The sequence below is a fragment of the Symphalangus syndactylus genome, chromosome 11, assembly GCF_028878055.3.
Source record: "Symphalangus syndactylus isolate Jambi chromosome 11, NHGRI_mSymSyn1-v2.1_pri, whole genome shotgun sequence".
NCBI classification, from domain to species: domain Eukaryota; kingdom Metazoa; phylum Chordata; class Mammalia; order Primates; family Hylobatidae; genus Symphalangus; species Symphalangus syndactylus.
The window spans coordinates 46,552,268-46,571,640 of NC_072433.2; the positions used below are offsets into that span (position 1 = coordinate 46,552,268).

The 19,373-nt window shown below is 34.8% G+C and overlaps 1 protein-coding gene and 1 long non-coding RNA gene across 3 annotated transcripts in view; one reads left to right on the forward strand and one right to left on the reverse strand.

Annotated features, from left to right (window-relative positions):
- The window catches only part of ITFG1 (integrin alpha FG-GAP repeat containing 1), a 305,320-nt gene that overhangs the window by 110,922 nt on the left and 175,025 nt on the right, over window positions 1-19,373 (reverse strand). The window lies entirely within an intron of this gene.
- Window positions 8,454-18,484, forward strand: LOC134731720 (uncharacterized). The gene is made up of 3 exons (XR_010114222.1): window positions 8,454-8,565; window positions 9,690-9,783; window positions 18,432-18,484. It is a non-coding gene; the product is annotated as an uncharacterized lncRNA (long non-coding RNA).

Sequence of the window (19,373 nt, forward strand, 5' to 3'; positions counted from 1 at the left end):
GAAAATGACACCAGATGACACTCTAGATCTACACAAAACAAGGAACACTGAAAATGGCAAACATGTAGGCAAATGGAAAAGTCTTTTTCTTATTATTTAAATTTATTTAAGGAGAATCAACTGTCTAAACAAACAAAAACCAACATAGTATAGTGTTAATAAGGTAGTAGATGTAAAATGTGTGATAAAAATGGCACTAAAACCAGAAGAGGAGAAATATAAATATACTATCATAAGGTTCTGAAACTATACGTGAAGTGCTACAATACTGTTTGAAGATAGACTAGGATAAGTTAAAGATGTATAAACCTTACAGTATTCACTAAAATAAGATTTATAATGAATAAATCAACAAAAAGATAAAATAGAATCATAAAAATACTCACTTAATGTAAATGAAAACCTTTAGAAAGAGGACAAAAACAAGAAAGTAGATGTTAACAATATCAATACTGACATGAAATATAAAGGGTCTAAACACACAAACTACAAGCCATACGTTGTGAGGTTGGATTAAAAAATGAAGACTCAACTACATATTGCCTCCAATATAAAGATACAAATAGGTAAGATGTAAAAGCAATGATAAAAGATAGATCACCCCAAGGAAGGCGAAAAGACAACTCACAAAATGGGAAAACATGTTTGCAAATTATATCTGAAAAGACTTGTATATGGAATATACAAGAAACTCTCACAATTTAATAACAAAAGACAACCTAATTTAAAAAATGAACTAAGTAGCTGCTGAACAGACATTTTTACAAGGAAGATATACGAAAGGCCAATACGCACATGAAAAGATGTTCAACAAAATTAGCCATCAGAGAACTCCAAATCAAAACCACAATGAGACACATCCAGTACAACAGGTATAATTTTTTTGTTTGTTTTTTTTGTGGAGTCTTGCTCTGTTGCCCAGCCTAGAGTACAGTGGCACAATCTCGGCTCACTGCAACCTCTGCCTCCCAGGTTCAAGTCATTCTCCTGCCTCAGCATCTGGAGTAGCTGGAATTACAAGCGCCTGCCACCATGCCCGGCTAATTTTTGTACTTGTAGTAGAGATGGAGTTTCACCATGTTGGGAAGGCTGGTCTTGAACTCCTGACTTCAAGTGATCTGCCCACCTCGGCCTCCCAAAGAACTGGGATTACAGGCGTGAGCCACCGCGCCCAGCCAGACAGCTACAATTTTTAGAAAAAGAGAGATAATAACTAGTGTTCCAGAAAATGTGGAGTAATTGGAAGCTCATACACTGTTGGGAGACATGTAAAATGGTACAGCAGCTTTGAAAAACAGTCTAGCAGTTACTCAAAAGATTAAACATAGAGTTAAAATTTGACCCAGGATTTTATTCCTAGATATATTCCAAGGAAAATGAAAACATGGCTACATGAAAACCTATATGGAAAAATGTTCATAGTAGTAGTATTTAAAGGGGTCAAAAGGTAGAAACTATCCAAATGTCTATCAACTGATGAATGGATAAACAAAATGTGGTATATCTATATAACAAAATTCTATTTGGTGAAAAAAGGAATCTATTATACAAAAACATGGCTGAACCTTAAAAACATGCTAAGTGAAAGAAGCCAGTCACAAAGGACAACATATATTCCACTTATATGGAATGTTCAGAATAGGAAAATCTACAGTGATGGCAAGTAGACTAGTAATTAGCGGGGGCTGAGGGAATTGGAGGAAAGGGGGAATGACTGCTAAGGGGTAAGAGTTTCATTCGGGGTTAATGAAAATGTTCTAAACTTGAAGGTGATGGTTATATAACTCTATGCATATTCTAAAAACCACTGAACTGTATATTTTAAATGGGTGAATTGTATGGCAAGTGACTATATCTCAACAAAACTATTTACATAGGTTAAAAAAAGATATAGCAAGTTAAGGCAAATAAAAAGAAAGCTGGAGTGACAATATTAATAAGAGAGAAGGTAGACTTCAGAACAAAGAATATCACCACAACAAAGAGAGTCATTTCATATAAAAGAGTCAGTTCTAGAGAACATAAGAATCTTAAATGTTTATAGGCCTAATAACATAACTTCAAATAACATGAAACAAAAACTGGAAGAACTGTGGAAGAAACAGACAAGTTCACAACTATAGTCACGGATTCCAATATGTCTCTTTTAATAATTGATAAACTAAAAAGACATAAAATCAACTAGGATAAAGAAGACTCAAACAATAATAAACAATTTCACCTGATTGACGTTTATTGACCACAACCCAGCAACACCAGAATATACAATCTTTTGAAGTAACATGAAATATTTATCAAGATAGAGCATATTCTGGATACTGAAACAAGTCTCAATAAATATAAACTAATTTAAGTCATACAAAATATTTTCTCTGATCATAACGGAATTAAATGGGAAAGCAATAACAGTTATTTCAAAAATTTCCAAATATTTTAAAATTAAAAATAAAACACTACTAAATAAACCATGAATACAAAGAAAAATTTGAAAGTACTTTGAGCTGCATAAAAATGAAGCCATCAAGATTTGTTGTATGTCACTATAGTAGTACTTAAAGGGCTGTTTATATCATTAAACACCTATAGTAGAAAAGAAGAAAAGTCTCAAATGACCTCAGTTACTTTAAAAGCCAAAAATAGAAGAGCAAATAAAATGTAAATTAAGGAGAAAAAAGTAAATAATAATGGAGAAAATCAGTGACATAGAAAACAGGAAAAAAATAGAGAAAAATAAATGAAAACAAAACCTGGTTTCTTGCAAAAAACAGTAAAATTGATAAGCCTTCACTCAGAATGGCCATTAAAAAAATAAAAAGGAGAAAAGGTAAAAAGTACCAATATCAGAAATGACAGAGTTAACATCACTACAAATTTTAGGGATTTTAAAATGATGATGAGGGAATGTTATAAAAAACTTTGTGCCAATACAATTGATAAGTTAGATGAAATGGACGAATTCCCTGGAAGTCACAAAACACCAAAGCTTACTCAAGAAGAGACAAATTGAAATTGCAGTGTAACAGTCTCCAAAAAAGAAAACTCCAGACCGAAATGGCTTCATTGATGAATTCTACCAAATATTGAGAGAAGAAATAATACATGTACTACACAAACTCTTTAGAAAATAGATGAGAAAGACATACTTCCCAACTCATCCTGTGAAACCAGTGTTAAACACCCAAATGAAAGACATCATAAGAAAACTACAGATCAATATTCTTCATGAGGATAGATGCAGTGTTTTAAAACAAAATTCTAGTCAATCAAATTCAATAATACAGTCAGATCTTGATTTGCACAGTTCAGTGTTCATTGAAACGTGTGCATTTTTTGAACCATGTCTCTGCTCTGTGATTACCAGCCAATCACACAGAGAGGACATATTTCTGATATGAGCATGTTTCAGTGAACACAGCATCTTGCAAAGTGAACACTGTAGGAATATTATAAATACTAAAATCATGACCAAGTTGAATTTATTGCAGGAATGCAAAGTTGCTTTAATATTCAAAAATAAATCAGTGTAATTCATTAGTTTAACAAATGAAAAGAGGAAAATAATACAATCATCTAATAAAAGGCAGAAAAAGGATCTGACAAAATCCAAAACCCATTTCTGATCTAAACTCTCAGCAAACTAGGAATAGAAGAAAAATTCTCAACACTGTAAAGGGCATCTACAGAAGACCTACAGTGAACATCATACTAATGGTGGAAGACTGAATGCTGTCCTCCTAAGGTCCCTGTTCTTACAAGGCAAGAATGCCTGCTCTCACCACTTCCACTCAGCAATGAATATACAGGTTCTAGCCATTGTAAAAGGAAAGAAAAACAAAAGACATCCGGATTGGAAAGAAAGAGGTAAAACTGTCTTTATTTGCAAGTTATATGGCCATGTGCTTAGAAAAATCATATGAAATCTATGAAAAAATTACTAGAACTAGTAAGTTTGGCTAGGTGGCAGATATAAATACAATAGTCAATAACAATGGAAACTGAAATTAAAAATACTGGCTGGGTGCAGTGGGTCACACCTGCATGTAATCCTAGCATTTGGGAGGCCAAGACAGGAGGATTGCTTGAGCCCAGGAGTTTGAGACCAGCCTGGGCAACATAGAAAGACACAGTCTCTATTAAAACAAAAAACAAAAAACAAAACACTTAAAAAAAAAAAAAGTACCAGGCATAATAGCATCAAAAATATAAACTACTTAGGTATAAATCTGACAAAAGATGCATAAGATCTGTACATTGAAAACTAGAAACACTGTTAAAAAATTAAACATCTAAAATGAAAAAGCTATATATGCACTACATTCATAGTCAGAGGATGCAATATTGTTAAGGTGTCATTTATCCCCAAATTGACCTATAGTTTCATTGTAATACCAGTAAAATTCTCAGGAGACTTTTTATTTTTATTTCTTTTGCAGAAACTGACAAACTGACCCTAAAATTTATAAGAAATACAAAGAAACTATAACAGCCAAAATGACTCTGGAAAAGAAGAAGGGCACATACCATCTGAATTGACTACTCATTTTAAACAATAGTAATCAGGTGTGGTACTGCCACAAAGATGGACAATAGATCATGGGAACAGAAAAGAGAATGAAGAAATATACCCAAACATATATTGTCAACTGATTTTCATCATGGATCAAAGGCAATTGAGTGGAAAAAGAAAGTATTTTCAATAAATGGTGCTGGAACAATTTACAAAAAAGGAACTTGGATATAATGGATCACAGACCTAAACTGTAAAATCCAGACCTCTTCAATTTCTAGGGCAAAACATTGTGTTAGGTAACGATTTCTTAGTTACAACACTAAAACCGTATCCATAAAAAAAACTGAAATACGGTACTTTCCCAAAACTAGGTACTTCTCCCCTTTGAAAGACACCGTTCAGAAAATGAAAAGATAAGCTAGAGATCTGCAAGGAAATATTTGCAAATGACATATCCAATAACAAAGGACTTGTACCCAGAATATATAAAAACTTTTAATATTCAATAATAAGAAAACAAATATCCTAATTTATTAAATAAACTAAAATTAAAACTACAAGAACATCTACTACAAACAGAATAGATAAAATTAAAAAGACCAACCATACCAATTCTGGAGAAAATGTGGAGAAACTGGCATGTCTGGCATTTTCTTAAAAAGTTAAACATGCATGTTTCAAAAGACATAGCTACTCCATTCCTTGGTATTTACAAAGGAAAGCATATGTTCAGACAATAACTTGCATATGAATGTTCACAGCTGACTATTTGTAGCAGTCAGACCCGATATAGATCTAATTGCTCATCAACATGTAAATGGATATAAGCAAATTGTGATGCATCCATACAATGGAATATTCCTCAGGAATAATAAGCAAAGAACTAAAGATATATGTAAAACCATGGATAAATCTCAATATTATTATGCAGCGTAAGAAAACCCAGACATAAAGGAACAGATATTGTGTGATTCCATTAATATAAAATATTAGAAAATGCAATCTAATCTACAGTGACAGAAAGCAGATCAGTGGTTTCCTGTGGGATTGCGAAAGTGTTGATTACACAGGGTTAAGAGGAAGCTTTTGTGAGTGATGGATATGTTCATTATCTTGATTGTGGTGATATTTTTATAGATGTATTTGTATACCAAAACATACCAACTTACAACCTTTAAAGATAAGTAATTTACTCTGCCAATTAAACCCCAATTAAGCTATTCAAAATATATGAAACTCTCATGATAAAAGCACAAATAACAACAACAAAAATAAACGTGACATCATCAAGTCTGTGTTTCAAATACTATCAAGAAAGTAAGATGACAGCCCACAGAAACGGAGAAAATTTTTGAAATCTCATATTTAATAGGGGATTTGTATCTAGAATGTATTAAAGAAATTTTACAACTCAACAGCAAAAAGACAAATAACCCAATTATTAAAAAAGCAAAGAATTTGAATAGTTTTCCAAGGAAGAGATACAAATGGCCAACAAGTACATGAAGAAAGCTCAACATCATAAGCCATCAGACAACTGCAAATCAAAACCACAATTAAATAATACTTCACACCCACCAGGATGGCTAAAATAAAAAAGACAGATAACAGAGGTTGGTGAGGATATAGAAAAACGAGAATACTTGTATAATGTAGACAGGAATATAAAACGGCAAACCTGCTTTGAAATACAGTCTGGTGGTTCCTCAGTCAAAAACAGAGTTCTGGCCAGGGCAGTGGCTCACGCCTGTGATCCCAGCACTTTGGGAGGCCGAGGCAGGCAGATCACGAGGTCAGGAGATCGAGACCATCTGGCTAACATGATGAAACCCCGTCTCTACTAAAAATACAAAACAATTAGCTGGGTGTGGTGGCGGGCACCTGTAGTCCCAGCTGCTCGGGAGGCTGAGGCAGGAGAATGGCGTGAACCCAGGAGGCGGAGCTTGCAGTGAATGAGATCGCACCACTGCACTCTAGCCTGGGCGACAGAGTGAGATTCCGTCTCAAAAACAAAGAAACAAACAAACAACAAAAACCAGAGTTCCACCTCTAAAGAATATTCTACTCCTAGGTATATCTCAAGAGAAATGAAAACATGTCTACATAAAAACTTGCATATGAATGTTCACAGCAGTACTCATGATAGCCAAAAAGTGCAAAAAACCCATGTGTCCATCAACTGAAGGATGAATAATGAAACATAGTATAACCATATAATGGTCTGTTGAAAACAGAAAGAAAGGAATACTGCTACACACAAGACATAGAAACATCTTGAAAACATTATACCAAGTCAAATAAACCAGTCATAAAGTACCACATATTGTATAACTGCATATACAAGATGTTCAGAACAGGTCCAACAATAGAGACAGAAAGCTATAGAGACAGAAAGAAGATTAGTGGTTTCCTAGGCCTGGTGGCAGTGGACGAAATCATAGGGGAATTGGAGAGTAACAGCTAAGGTGAATGGGGCTTCTTTTTAGGGTAATAAAATGTCCTAAAATTGCTTGTGATGATGGATGTACAACAATATGAATACATTTTTTTTTTTAATTGAAGTCTAGCTCTGTCGCCCAGGCTGGAGTACAGTGGTGTGATCTCGGTTCACTGCGATCTCTGCCTCCCAGGTACAAGTGATTCTCCTGCCTCAGCCTCCTGAGTAGCTGGGATTACAGGCACGCGCCACCACGCCTGGCTAATTTTTGCATTTTTAGTAGAGATGGGGTTACACCATGTTGGCCAGGCTGGTCTCGAACTCCTGACCTCAAGTGATCTGCCTGCCTCGGCCTCCCAAAGTGCTGGGACTACAGGCGTGAGCCATTGCGCCCAGCCTGAATACACTTTTAAAAGCCACTAAATTGTATACAGTAAATGGGTGAATTGTATGGTGTGTGAATTATATCTCAACAAAGTGGTTAATACAAAAGTTAACTGCAGAACATTTCAACCTATTTAAAAATCCCATGGTAAATCTTTAAGTGATATAATGTGTAAAATGTACATATTAAATGTTGCTTCTCTGACTATGCCAATATTTGTATATCTAGTATGCAATTTTTTGAGGCTGGTTTTAATTTATCTTCAAAGGCTATAAAATTGGTGGTGTTACTCAATACACTACCACTTGATGAGGTTTGGTTATTCTAGGTTGTTAATGTGCAGTGAGCAACTGTCTTACTTCTCATTGAGAGGTAGCTTATGGATCTTTTAACTTAAAGTCTGATTTTTCTCCTTGGCTGCCCTTAGAGCTCATGTCCATTTTAGTCATTTCTATATTGAGTGAGTTCTCCTCTTCTAGACTGTCTTTAACTCTCTTCCTTAATTCCCCAATTTCATTATCAGTCTAGACTCAAATGAAAAGAGCTTCAATGTGGGGATACGTTTGTCTTACTATATAAACCTTAGAAAAGCCAGTTCTACATGGAGAAGAAAAACAAATTAAGAAGAAACACAAATAAGTCCATTAGGAATCCTCTAAAAATTAAACATTAAAAAAATGATGCTCTGAAACCCATGCTGCCTACTATAGGTAAGTGCAGAATGCTTAGCTAAGCTGATATAAAACTTTCACTTTGAAATACTAAATATTATTGAAGTGTTTTGCAACATATGCTACTGACAACAAGAAATAGTCAAAGGCAATTAATTGATATTCACAATAAAGTTCACTTTATCTTTGGGCAAATGCAATCCATTTATCCCCAGTCAGTGTCTAGGATATGTGACTCAGTGGGGGAGATAGTATATGTTACCTGAATGAAAAAAGGAAGCCAGCATCTTTTGTAGAGGGAGGCCAACTGAAAGGGAAACCTAATGGAATATAACACTGTGACTGCTGAAAAGTTTCTGTCAAACAGGTGAGTAGAAAATATTTTGTCATGTTTTAATTTACCTATATTCAAAAGAATCTGTTTGTTTGTTTATTTATTTATTTATTTATTTAGAGATGGAGTCTCGCTCTGTTGCCCAGGCTGGAGTGCAGTGGTGCGATCTTGGCTCACTGCAAACTCCTCCTCCAGGGTTTCTACGAAATATTCATTAGCTCATAAAAGGTAAGAAATCCATGTACTTTAATAACTATGAGACATAAGAATTAATCGGCTGGGTGTAGTGGCTCATGCCTGTAATCCCAGCACTTTGGGAGACCGAGGTAGGTGGTAGGTGGACTGCTTGAGGTCAGGAGTTCAACACCAGCTTGACCAACATGGTGAAACCCCATCTCTACTAAAAATACAAAAATTAGCTGGGTGTGGTGATGGGTGCCTATAATCCCAACTACTCGGGAGGCTGAGGCAGGAGAATCGCTTGAACCTGGGAGGTGGAGGTTGCGGTCAGCCAAGATCATGCCATTGCACTCCAGCCTGGGGGACAGAGGGAGACTCCATCTCATAAAAAGAAAAAAAAAAAAAAAGAACTAACCAAATTTAAGATTCAATCTTATCATCTTGAGAAAAGTTTGAGAACATGCTGAGTTAACAGAATTGCACACCTTAAGAACGGGCATTTATCCTATCAATGAAAGTGTATTAAAGTAAGATTAAACCAGGAATGTATATAAAATCAGCTATTAAATCCTTTGCTAAGCAGAGAACAGAACATTTAGACAATTAACTAAAACTTGGGCTGAAAGAAAGAACAGACGTAACACAATTAGCCCTTCTAGTATAAAAAACTGAAAACTTGGCCGGGCGCGGTGGCTCACGCTTGTAATCCCAGCACTTTGGGAGGCTGAGGCGGGTGGATCACGAAGTCACGAGATCAAGACCACGGTGAAACCCCGTCTCTACTAAAAATACAAAAAAATTAGCCGGGCGTGGTGGCGGGCACCTGTAGTCCCAGCTACTCAGAGAAGCTGAGGCAGGAGAATGGCATGAACCCAGGAGGCGGGGCTTGCAGTGAGCCGAGATTGCGCCACTGCACTCCAGCCTGGGCGATAGAGCCAGACTCTATCTCAAAAAAAAAAAAAAAAAATACTGAAAACTTTTTTCCTTTTCAGGTCACTGTTGGCCTTGGGTGACCCCAAGTGACCCAATTGAAGATTTAAGCTTCACATGCTATGAGATGAAATTCTCTCTTCTTATTATAATGGTAGCTTTAAAACTGCCAAACAATAGAATACCTATGATAATGAAAATTCGTAGAAAATACCACTAATAAACTCTCACTTCTGTATAAGGATACTCTGCTAACAAGCTGTTGAAGACGCAGAGAGACGAACTACAGTGGGAAAGGCCATGAGTCCAATAGATGTTTTGTGGAACAAAATCTGAGTAAGTCTGCTTAAATACCCTAGCCATAATGAAAAAGGCTTTCAGAAAGTCCATGATTGCTCCTTCACTTTTTAGAATTCTACTTCAAAACTCTGTAGTATGTAAAGAATTGAAATATAATTCAGACTGTTCACTATGGGAAGAAGGGTAGGGAAGGAATTTCTAAGACTTATGAACAATAGAATTTTGAAAGTGTGGCTAACACAACCAGGGATTTTATCTGGTGAATTTTACATATCACATGTCTGTTATTTTTAATAGTTTCCTCTGCTTGGGTTCATGTTCATAAATCTTTTGCTAAATTTCCACATGTACCTGACATGTATGAATCTGTTATTCTACTCTGTTTAGTTGACATTGAATGTCTACTTCCTGAAAGGACCTGGAATAATATATTTTCTTTGGATTTGAGAATCCCGGTCCTCTCCCTTGTTATTGTATTTCTTCAACCGCTGTTTTTGTATTATACAGGGCACTGTTTGTGAAATGTCACTTATGGGGCTAAATAATAATGGTATCAAGTAAATACACAATAATAGGTATTTATAAAATACAGCTATATAAAATACAGTATATTTTATATGAGAGAGTTGCATCACACAAGCATAGCTTCTCAAGCTAGTAAGATAAAAATCACGTACATACTGGAGTTAATCCACATAGATTTAACGTCTGAATCCAACTGCATGCTTGGCATGCTGTAGGAGATCAATATATAATCTGTTTTTCACCAACTGTAGAGGTATAGTAAAAAGGCTAGAGAATTGTGTTTTCATATGTAATCTTCTCCATTTTGTCTTATAATATATATTACTGTATATGTATAGGGAAGATGACACAAATCCATATATGTATATTTTAACTTGTGAGTGATTTAATGGATTTTAAAGAGTAATTTTGCCATTTTTAGACTGACTTTAAAACCTAATTTGTGATTCTGCCACATATCAAAATGCAAACAGTGATCATCTCTGGGTGATTTTTAAGCTTTTAAAATTTGTACTTCCTAAATTGCTATAATCTGTGCTTATTAGAAGAATAAATAAAATAAAAAATACTGTACTATATTTACATTCTATTAAGTCACACATGGTTCTGTTACATATTACAAAATAAACTCTTCTGAATAAAAAGAATGTATGGTCATGAACAAGTCAATGATACCAAATAACACCATGACTACTCAACATTGTAAGGCAGGTCCTGGCCAATGCAATAAGACCAAAAAAGAAAGAAGAGATACAATACTTATAAAGCAAGAGATAATTTTTATTTTCAAATGAAATAATTATCTATATAGGAAATCGAAGAGAATATGCCAATTATTAGAATAAGAGAATAAAGTCAGATTGATGAATATAAGATCCACATACCAAAATCAATAGCCTCCTTAAATTTCAACAATAATCATTAGAAAAGTAACAGGAAAAAAAATCTCATTCAATAACAATGAAATCTCTAAGTTTTAAAAAATAATCTGTCAAAAACTGTGTAGGAGTTTTATGAAGATAACGGCAAAACATTACCAGGGGAAATATAAAGACAATGTGAATAAATGTTATGGAATGGAAGATTCAACATCACAAATAGTTCCTCAAAAATTAATCTTTAAATAAAATGTAATCAAATCAATCAAGAAGCCAATATAATTTTTTCTGGTCAAATAAGAAAAATTAATTCTAAATTCATGTGAAGGGACAAAGGAAGAATAGTCAAGACAATTCTGAAGACAAAATTATATGGGAAAGTATTTCCCTATCAGATATCAAACATTATTTTAGAGCTAGAATGATTAATATTATGTGGAATCAGTTCAGAGACTGATAATCAAGGTAAGGCACCAAAATAGAAGGCACAGAAATAGGACCACACACACAGAGAAACTGGATACACACAAACCTGGCATTACAAGTCAGTAGGGAAAAACACACTACTCATTAAACATGGGGACAACTGGTTATCCAAGAGAAATGAATTAAACTAGGTTCTTTTGATGCATTACACAAAAATAAAGTTTAGATACATTAAAAGCCTACATATGAAAAGTAAAATTCTAAGACTTTTATGATAAAATACAGGAAAATATCTTTATGACCACAAGATAGATCATTATTACCTAAATAAGATCGAGAAAAGCTGGGCTTGCATACAAAATAACCTGTATTCATTCTATGCACATCTGTAACATTAAGCTAGCTATAATTATCCCTATTCTCTCCCATTTTGTTTTGTCACATGAGAAGAGCCTACTGAATATCATTGGGTTATCATTAATATTGTGGCAGCTTATACACAATTACATGTAAAAATGTACTAGATTATAATTTTAACTGAGCTATATAGATCATCAAATACATTATATTATCTTAAAATCAGTTTGCTTGTTTTATTGGAAATATAATCCATGCATTTTAATTTCCCAAATTGTAAAAATTAAATACAATTGTCCCTAGGCATACACAGGAGATTGGTTCCAGGACCAGCCTCCAGTATCCATACCCAAATCCACACATACTGAAGTCCATAGTCAGCCCGTTGGGGTCTGATGTCATAGGAAATATGTACAAGGGTTTGCATCCCACGAATACTGTATTTTCCATCTGCGTTTGGTAGTGGATGTGGAATCCGCAGGTAAGGACAGCTGACTGTATTTATTAAAAAATTCCACATAAGTGCATTAGCACAGTTCAAACTGGTACTTTTCACTGGTCAACTGCATAAGAATATATTTACAATATGGCAGTGAACACAGTACCTTGAAACTTCAAAAGAAAATTAGATATGACCATCTTAACATGCAATATAGTAGGAACTATTCACATTTGGCTACTATGGAATTGAAATGTGGCTATTCTGAATTTAGATGTGCTTTAGTGTAAACTACAGAGCGGATTTTGAAGAAGTAGTATGTACACACAAAAAATACACACTACAACAACACAACTGTGTTTTGAAGAATATGCTACTAAATTTCTTATTCTGTAAGGAGATGGCTGTGTGTGATATGCTAGCACATATACTTATTTCAGCTGTTATATTTGGGAGAGACAAGCTTATGTCCCAGTTCAAGCTCAGAATGGTCCATAATCAGAATAAATATCTTGGGCAAACAGATAACCTTTAAAGTATATCACAAAATTATATATAAAATATAAGGCAGAATAAATTTGTTTCAACATTAAACCAATCATTTACTCACATATCTACCTGTGTTGCCTCATACTCCTATTGTCTAAAGGGGAGATTAAGTTTATAACTGTTCATAGGTCTTGAGGTCTGCTTCCAGTCTTTAATTAAAGCAGTCTTACTTAACGGAGATTACAAATGGAGATTCTGTGTATAAAAGTGTCAGTGTTTAACATGTTTTCAGGTAAATAGAACAAACATAAAGAATAGTGGTGGGGTTGAGGAGAACACAAGTCACAGGGGTCTCAGTTATATTGGAATAATCTGAACAAATGTGACCAAAAGTGAAGATTTCTGAGTGGTGGTGATTTGAAAGGCGATTGGAAGGGGGCATTTACAAATGGAGTTTCTTTCCAGGCACTGGGACTACGGCTGAATCAGTCTGGCGCAGGAACAGAAGGGGCGGCTGCTGCTACCTGGCTCCACATTTCAGATGGTAGAGCATTATGCACAAGTGTCCATGGTCCAGGCAGTATGCAAGAGAGATGAGAAAGCATGTGAGGCAGGCCGACTTGTTTCTGCTCTTTCTATTCCTGCCTGGACCAGCAATTTCACTGCTATTCTGTGACAGATCTGTCACATACAGGCTTAGATAAAAAATATTTCTGTATAGAAAAAAAAGTTGTGAAAGTGATATTTTTGAATTCCTAATGCTGTTACTCTAGGGAAAAGCCCGTAGTGGCAATGGGGAGGAAGGGAGAGACTTACCATATGTGAAGGGAAAATAACTCAGCAACTGGAGTGGAAATGATTATTATCAGCTAATAGGAATTATGTCAACTTAAATATTACTCACTGACAGCATAGCGATGTACAATTTATGATAAGGGAATAACAGGCAATGGTGAATACTTACGAAAGATTTGAAATTCTTACATTTCTTCTGCATTCAAAGTTTAACCTTCATAAAAAGTTAGGAACCAAGTTACATTCTGAATCTTCCTGTTTTTTTTTTTTATTTTTGAATTTAGAGTTTTTAATATTGTGAATACAAATCCTTTGTGAATGAGATTTGCAATTATTATTTCTCCTAGTCTGTGGCTTGTTTTTTCATCCTCTTTGCAATGTCTTTTGTGGAAGTAAAGGTCTGAATTTTGATAAAGGTCAACTTATCAGCCTTTTTCTTTTGTTGACTGTGTTTCTGGTGTCATGCCTAAGAGCTCTTCAACTAACTCAATCTAGGTCACAAAGACTTTCTATGTCTTCTAAAGGTTTCATCATTTTATGTTTTACATTTAAGCTTGTAATCTATTTTGAGTTAGTTTTTGTGTAAGATATGATGTTTAGTCAAGGTTTTTTTTTCCCTGCTAGGGATGCCCAGTTTTTCCAATACCATCTGTTATAAAGACTATCTTTTCTCCATTGAACCATGACTACACTTCTCTTAAACACCAGTTAGCCGTACCAGTAAGCTGTACTTGTTTGGCAGTCTAAGTTATTCCACTGATCTATGTGTCTACTGCATTGCCAATACCACAGTGTCTTGATTATTGTAGCTATATAGTAAAATCCTTAACTTAGGGAGTGTGATTTCTCCAATTTTATCTTCTTTTTCAAAACTGATTTAGCTATTTTGGTTCCGTTGTCTTTTCATATAAATTATAGAATCAATTTGTCGGTATCTACAAAAAACTCTACTGGGATTTTGATAGGAATGACAATAACTCTATATATTGAGAGAAATATTTTTGGATGTTGAGTCTTCCAGTGCCTGACTATGGTATGTCTCACCAATGGTCTTCTTTGATTTCTTTCATCAGCATTTTGGAGTTAATGACATATAGATACTTAATATGTTTCATTTATACTTCAGTATTTTGTTTCTTAATGCTGCTTTAAATTGGATTGTATTGATTTCTATTTCTAGTTGTTCATTGCTAATATATAGAAATAAGAGTGATTCTTGTGTATTGATCTTGTATCCTGCAACTATCTTAAATTCACTTAATAGTTACATGAGTTTTTTTCCCTAATTCTTTGAAATTTTCTACACCAACAATCATGTCACCTCAACAGGAGAAGTCTGACTTCTTCCTTTCCAATTTGTATGTCTTTTATTTCATATTCTTGCATTACTGCACTGGGTAAGACTTCCAGTACTAGGTTCAATGGGAGTAGAGAGAGAACACAAACTTGCCTTATTCTCAGTATTAGAGAAAAGCATTACTTTTACTTTCACCATTAATTATAAGGTTGGCTGTAGATTTTTTATAGTTCTTTATCAAGTTGATGAAGTTCCCTTGTATTCCCATATTTCTGAGAGGTTTTATCATGAATGCATTGAATTTTGTTAAATGATTTTTATATATGAATTGATATGCTTTTTCCTTTATTTAAAATACTAAATGGAGGAATAAAATGATTTTTAAATATTAAATAACCATACATCCCTGGAATAAAGCCCACTTGGTTGTGGTGTATTATTTTTGATATATTGCTGGGATTCTTTGGTATAATGGAAAATATATATTTGGTCTTGGTCCCCAGTTCCTGGCATGGAGCTCCTAAATGGAATTTCCTGAGAGACAGGAGCATCTTTTGTTACTCGTAACAGGCCCTTCCAATTATCTGAGTTTATGCTAATGAGATGACTCCTGTAAGGCCCTTAGATAGCTTCAGGATGAGGCCTTTCACCAGAAACAACAATCTTTGATCAGAGGGTTGGAACTTTCAGTCTCACCCCCTAATTGTCCCAGAAAAGAGAGGATGAGCAGCTTGAGCCCAATGACCAATGGTCAATGACTGAATCAATCATGTCTATGTAATGAAGCCTCCCTAAAAACCTCTAAACGACAGGATTTGGTGAATACATCCAGTTGTGAGGGTGGGACACTCTAACTCCATGGGGACAAAAAAGGCCATGCTTGTGACCCTTGTGACCTTACCCTAATGTACCTCTTCATTTCGCTGTTCACTTGCTTCTTTTAGAATGAACTACAGTAGAATGTATAGTATTCTCCAGAGTTTGGTGAGTCTTACTAGCACATTATTGAACATAGGGAGGAATGAGGACTCCTGAATTTGTAGCCAAGTTGGAGAGAAATTTGGGTATCCTGGGACTGGAGCTTGAGATCAGGATATGAAGTCAAGGCAGTCTTGTTGAATAGAATCCTTAACAAATGTAGAGTTGCATGCTAACTCTGGGAATTTGGTGTCCGCGGCTTGGATCACTGGGCACACAACTGGTACTGGAGAATCAGAGATTCAATGTGCTAATTCGTTGTTGGGTAATTTTTCATTTCTGTTCATGAAGTATTAGTCTGTAGTTTTCTTTTTTTGTACTGTTTTTGCCTGGTTTGGCATCAAGGTTAACATCAGCCTCTTAAATTTAGTTGAATTGAGAAGTGTCCCTTAGTCTTCTATTTTCTGGAAGAGCTTATGTAGAATTGGAATTATTTAAAGGTTTGGTAGAATTTGTTAGTGAAACTATCTGGGCCTGGAGATTTCTTTTTCAGAAGGGTTGTGGGAAAAGTTTTAATCTCTTTAATAGTTATACAATGGTTCCTATGATCTGTTTCACTTTGAATGAATTTTGATAGTGTGTGGTTTTCAAGGAATTGTTAAATTAAGTCTAAGTTGTCAATTTATGCATGGAGGATTGTTCATAGCAACACTAATCCTTTAAGCATCTGAACATCTGTAGTTAAAATCTTCTGTTTCATTTTTGTTATTGTTTAAAAACTAATAATCTTCTCTTTTTTTTTGTCAGTCTTGTTAGAGGTTTAACAATTTTGTTAATATTTTCCAAAAACCAGCTTTTGATTTGCCTTTGTTATTTTTCTGTTTTTACTATTTATTTATTTTTATAGATTTAAGGGCTACAAGTGCAGTTTTGTTACATGGACATATTATGTAGTGATGAAGTCTGGGCTTTTAGTATACAATAGTATACAATAGTATATACTGTACCCATTAAGTAATTTCTCATCCCTCACATCCCCTCAGCTTCATGGGTACAATATATACTATTTGTATACATAGTTAATAGTTATACAATGTAATAATTTCTCATCCCTCACATCCCCTCAGCCTCATGGGTACAATAGGATATATTGTACCCATGTACAGTATAGTAGTATATATTGTACTCATGAGGCTGAGCGGGTATGAGGGATGAGAAATTACTTCATTGGTACAATATATACTACTGTACCCATGAGTTGTACCCATTAAATAATTTCTCATCCCTTACGCTCCCTCAGCCTTGCGAGTCTTCACTATTATTCCATCCTGTATGTCCATGTGTACATATTATTTAGCTTGTATTCACAAGTGAGAACATGCAGCATTTGACTTTGTTTCTGAATTATTTCACTTAAGACAGTTCCAGCCTTGTTGCTGCAAAAGACACGATTTCATTCTTTTTTACAGATGAGTCGTATTCCATGGTGTATATGTATACGATATATATTTTTTTATCCAATCATCTGTTGATGGGGAACTTAGGTTGATTCCATAGCTTTGCTACTGTGAATAGTGCTGCAAAAAACACATGAGTACAGGTATCCTTTTGGTATAATGATTTCTTTGCCCTTGGTTAAGTACCCAGTAGTAGGATTGCTACGTCAAGTGGTAATTCTATTTTTAGTTCTTCGAGGAATCTCCATACTGTTTTCCACAGAGGTTGTATTAATTTTCATTCCCAATGACAGCATATAAGTGGCCCCTTTTCTCCACATCCTCGCAAACATGTTGTTTTTTGACTTCTTAACAGCCATTCTGACTGGTGAAAGATGGTATATTTCATTGTGGTTTTAATTCTTATTTCTCTGATGACTAGTAATGTTGAATATTTTTTCATGTTTATCGTCACTTGTATGTCTTTGTCTGAAAAATGTTTGTTCATGTCCTTTGCCCAGTTTTTAATGGGGTTGCTTTTTTCTTACTGAGTTGAATTCCTTGTAGATTCTGGATATTAACCCTCTGTCAGATGTTCAGTTTGCAAATATTTTCTCCCATTCTGTAGGTTGTCTGCTTACTCTGTTCATTGTTTATTTTGCTATGTAGAGAAGCCTTTTAGTTTAATTGAGTTCCATATATCTATTTTTGTTTTTATTGTGTTTACTTTTGAGGACTTATTCATAAAGTCTCCCTAGGCCAATGTCTAGAAGAGTTTTTCCTAGGTTTTCTTCCACAATTTTTATAGTTTCAGGTCTTACATTTAAGATTTTAATCCACCTTCAGTTAATTTTTGTATATGGTGAGAGACAGGGGTCCAATTTAATTTTTCTGCATATGGCTAGCCAATTTTCCCAGCATCATTCTTTGAAGAGACTGCCCTCTCCCCACTGTGTATTTTTGTCAACTTTGTTGAATATTAGTTGGTTGAAGGTACGAGGCTTTGTTTCTGGGTTCTCTGTTCTGTTCCATTGATCTGTGTGTCTATTTTTATAGCAATACCATGCCAACTCCTTATAATAAATCCTGTCTCTATCCATTCTATTGGTTTTGTTTCTCTGCAGAACCCTGACTAAAAGCAATATGCTACACTGTGAAATTTGAAGATAGAGGATGGGGCCATGAGTCAAGGAATGCTGGTATTCTTAAGAAGCTGGAAAAGGCAGGGAAACAAGTTCTCCCCTAAGCCTCCAGAAGAACAAGTGGTGCTAACACTTTGACTTTAGCCCAGTGAAACTTATTTCAGACTTCTGACTTCAGAATATAATACATCTGTGTTTTCCTAAAAGACACTATATTTGTGGCAATTTGTTACTATGGCAATAGGAAACTAATACACAAACCAGGTTCACTCTTAGTACCTTTCTACAATATTGTGTCAGTCAACATTTGAAGCTCATGAATGGATAAATAAAATGTGGTATATCCATGCTGTGGAAAATTACTTGGCAATAAAAAGACATGAACAACTGATATATCTGATATTAAGGGTAAATCTTGAAAACACTATGCTAAGTGAAAGAAGCCAATTATGAAGGATCATGTATTATAATGATTCAATTTTAGTCAAATGACTACAACAGGCAAATCTGTAGAGACAGAAAATGGATTTGTGGCTGTCTATGGCTTGGGAGGTGATGGCTTAGAAGTGTGAGGTTTTCTTTTTGGGGTAATAAAAATGTTTTAAAACTGACTGTGACAATGGATGCACACCTCTGTGGATATACCAAAAGCCATTAGATTGTACACTTTCAACATGTGAATTTTATGGTATGTGTATTTACCTCCACAAAGGTGTTAAACAATTATACATTTATAAAAACATTAATGAAGCAGAATAAAAGTATACAAAAATTCTAGGAAAAAAAGAGCACCAATAAGATATAACATATTTCTCTAGTCAAGAATATATGCAACTTATTTAAATAGATATTGTGTTCATATAGTAGCCTTACAAAACGCATTCCTCACACTCACAAGTGTTTTAATGTTGATAGATGAAACTC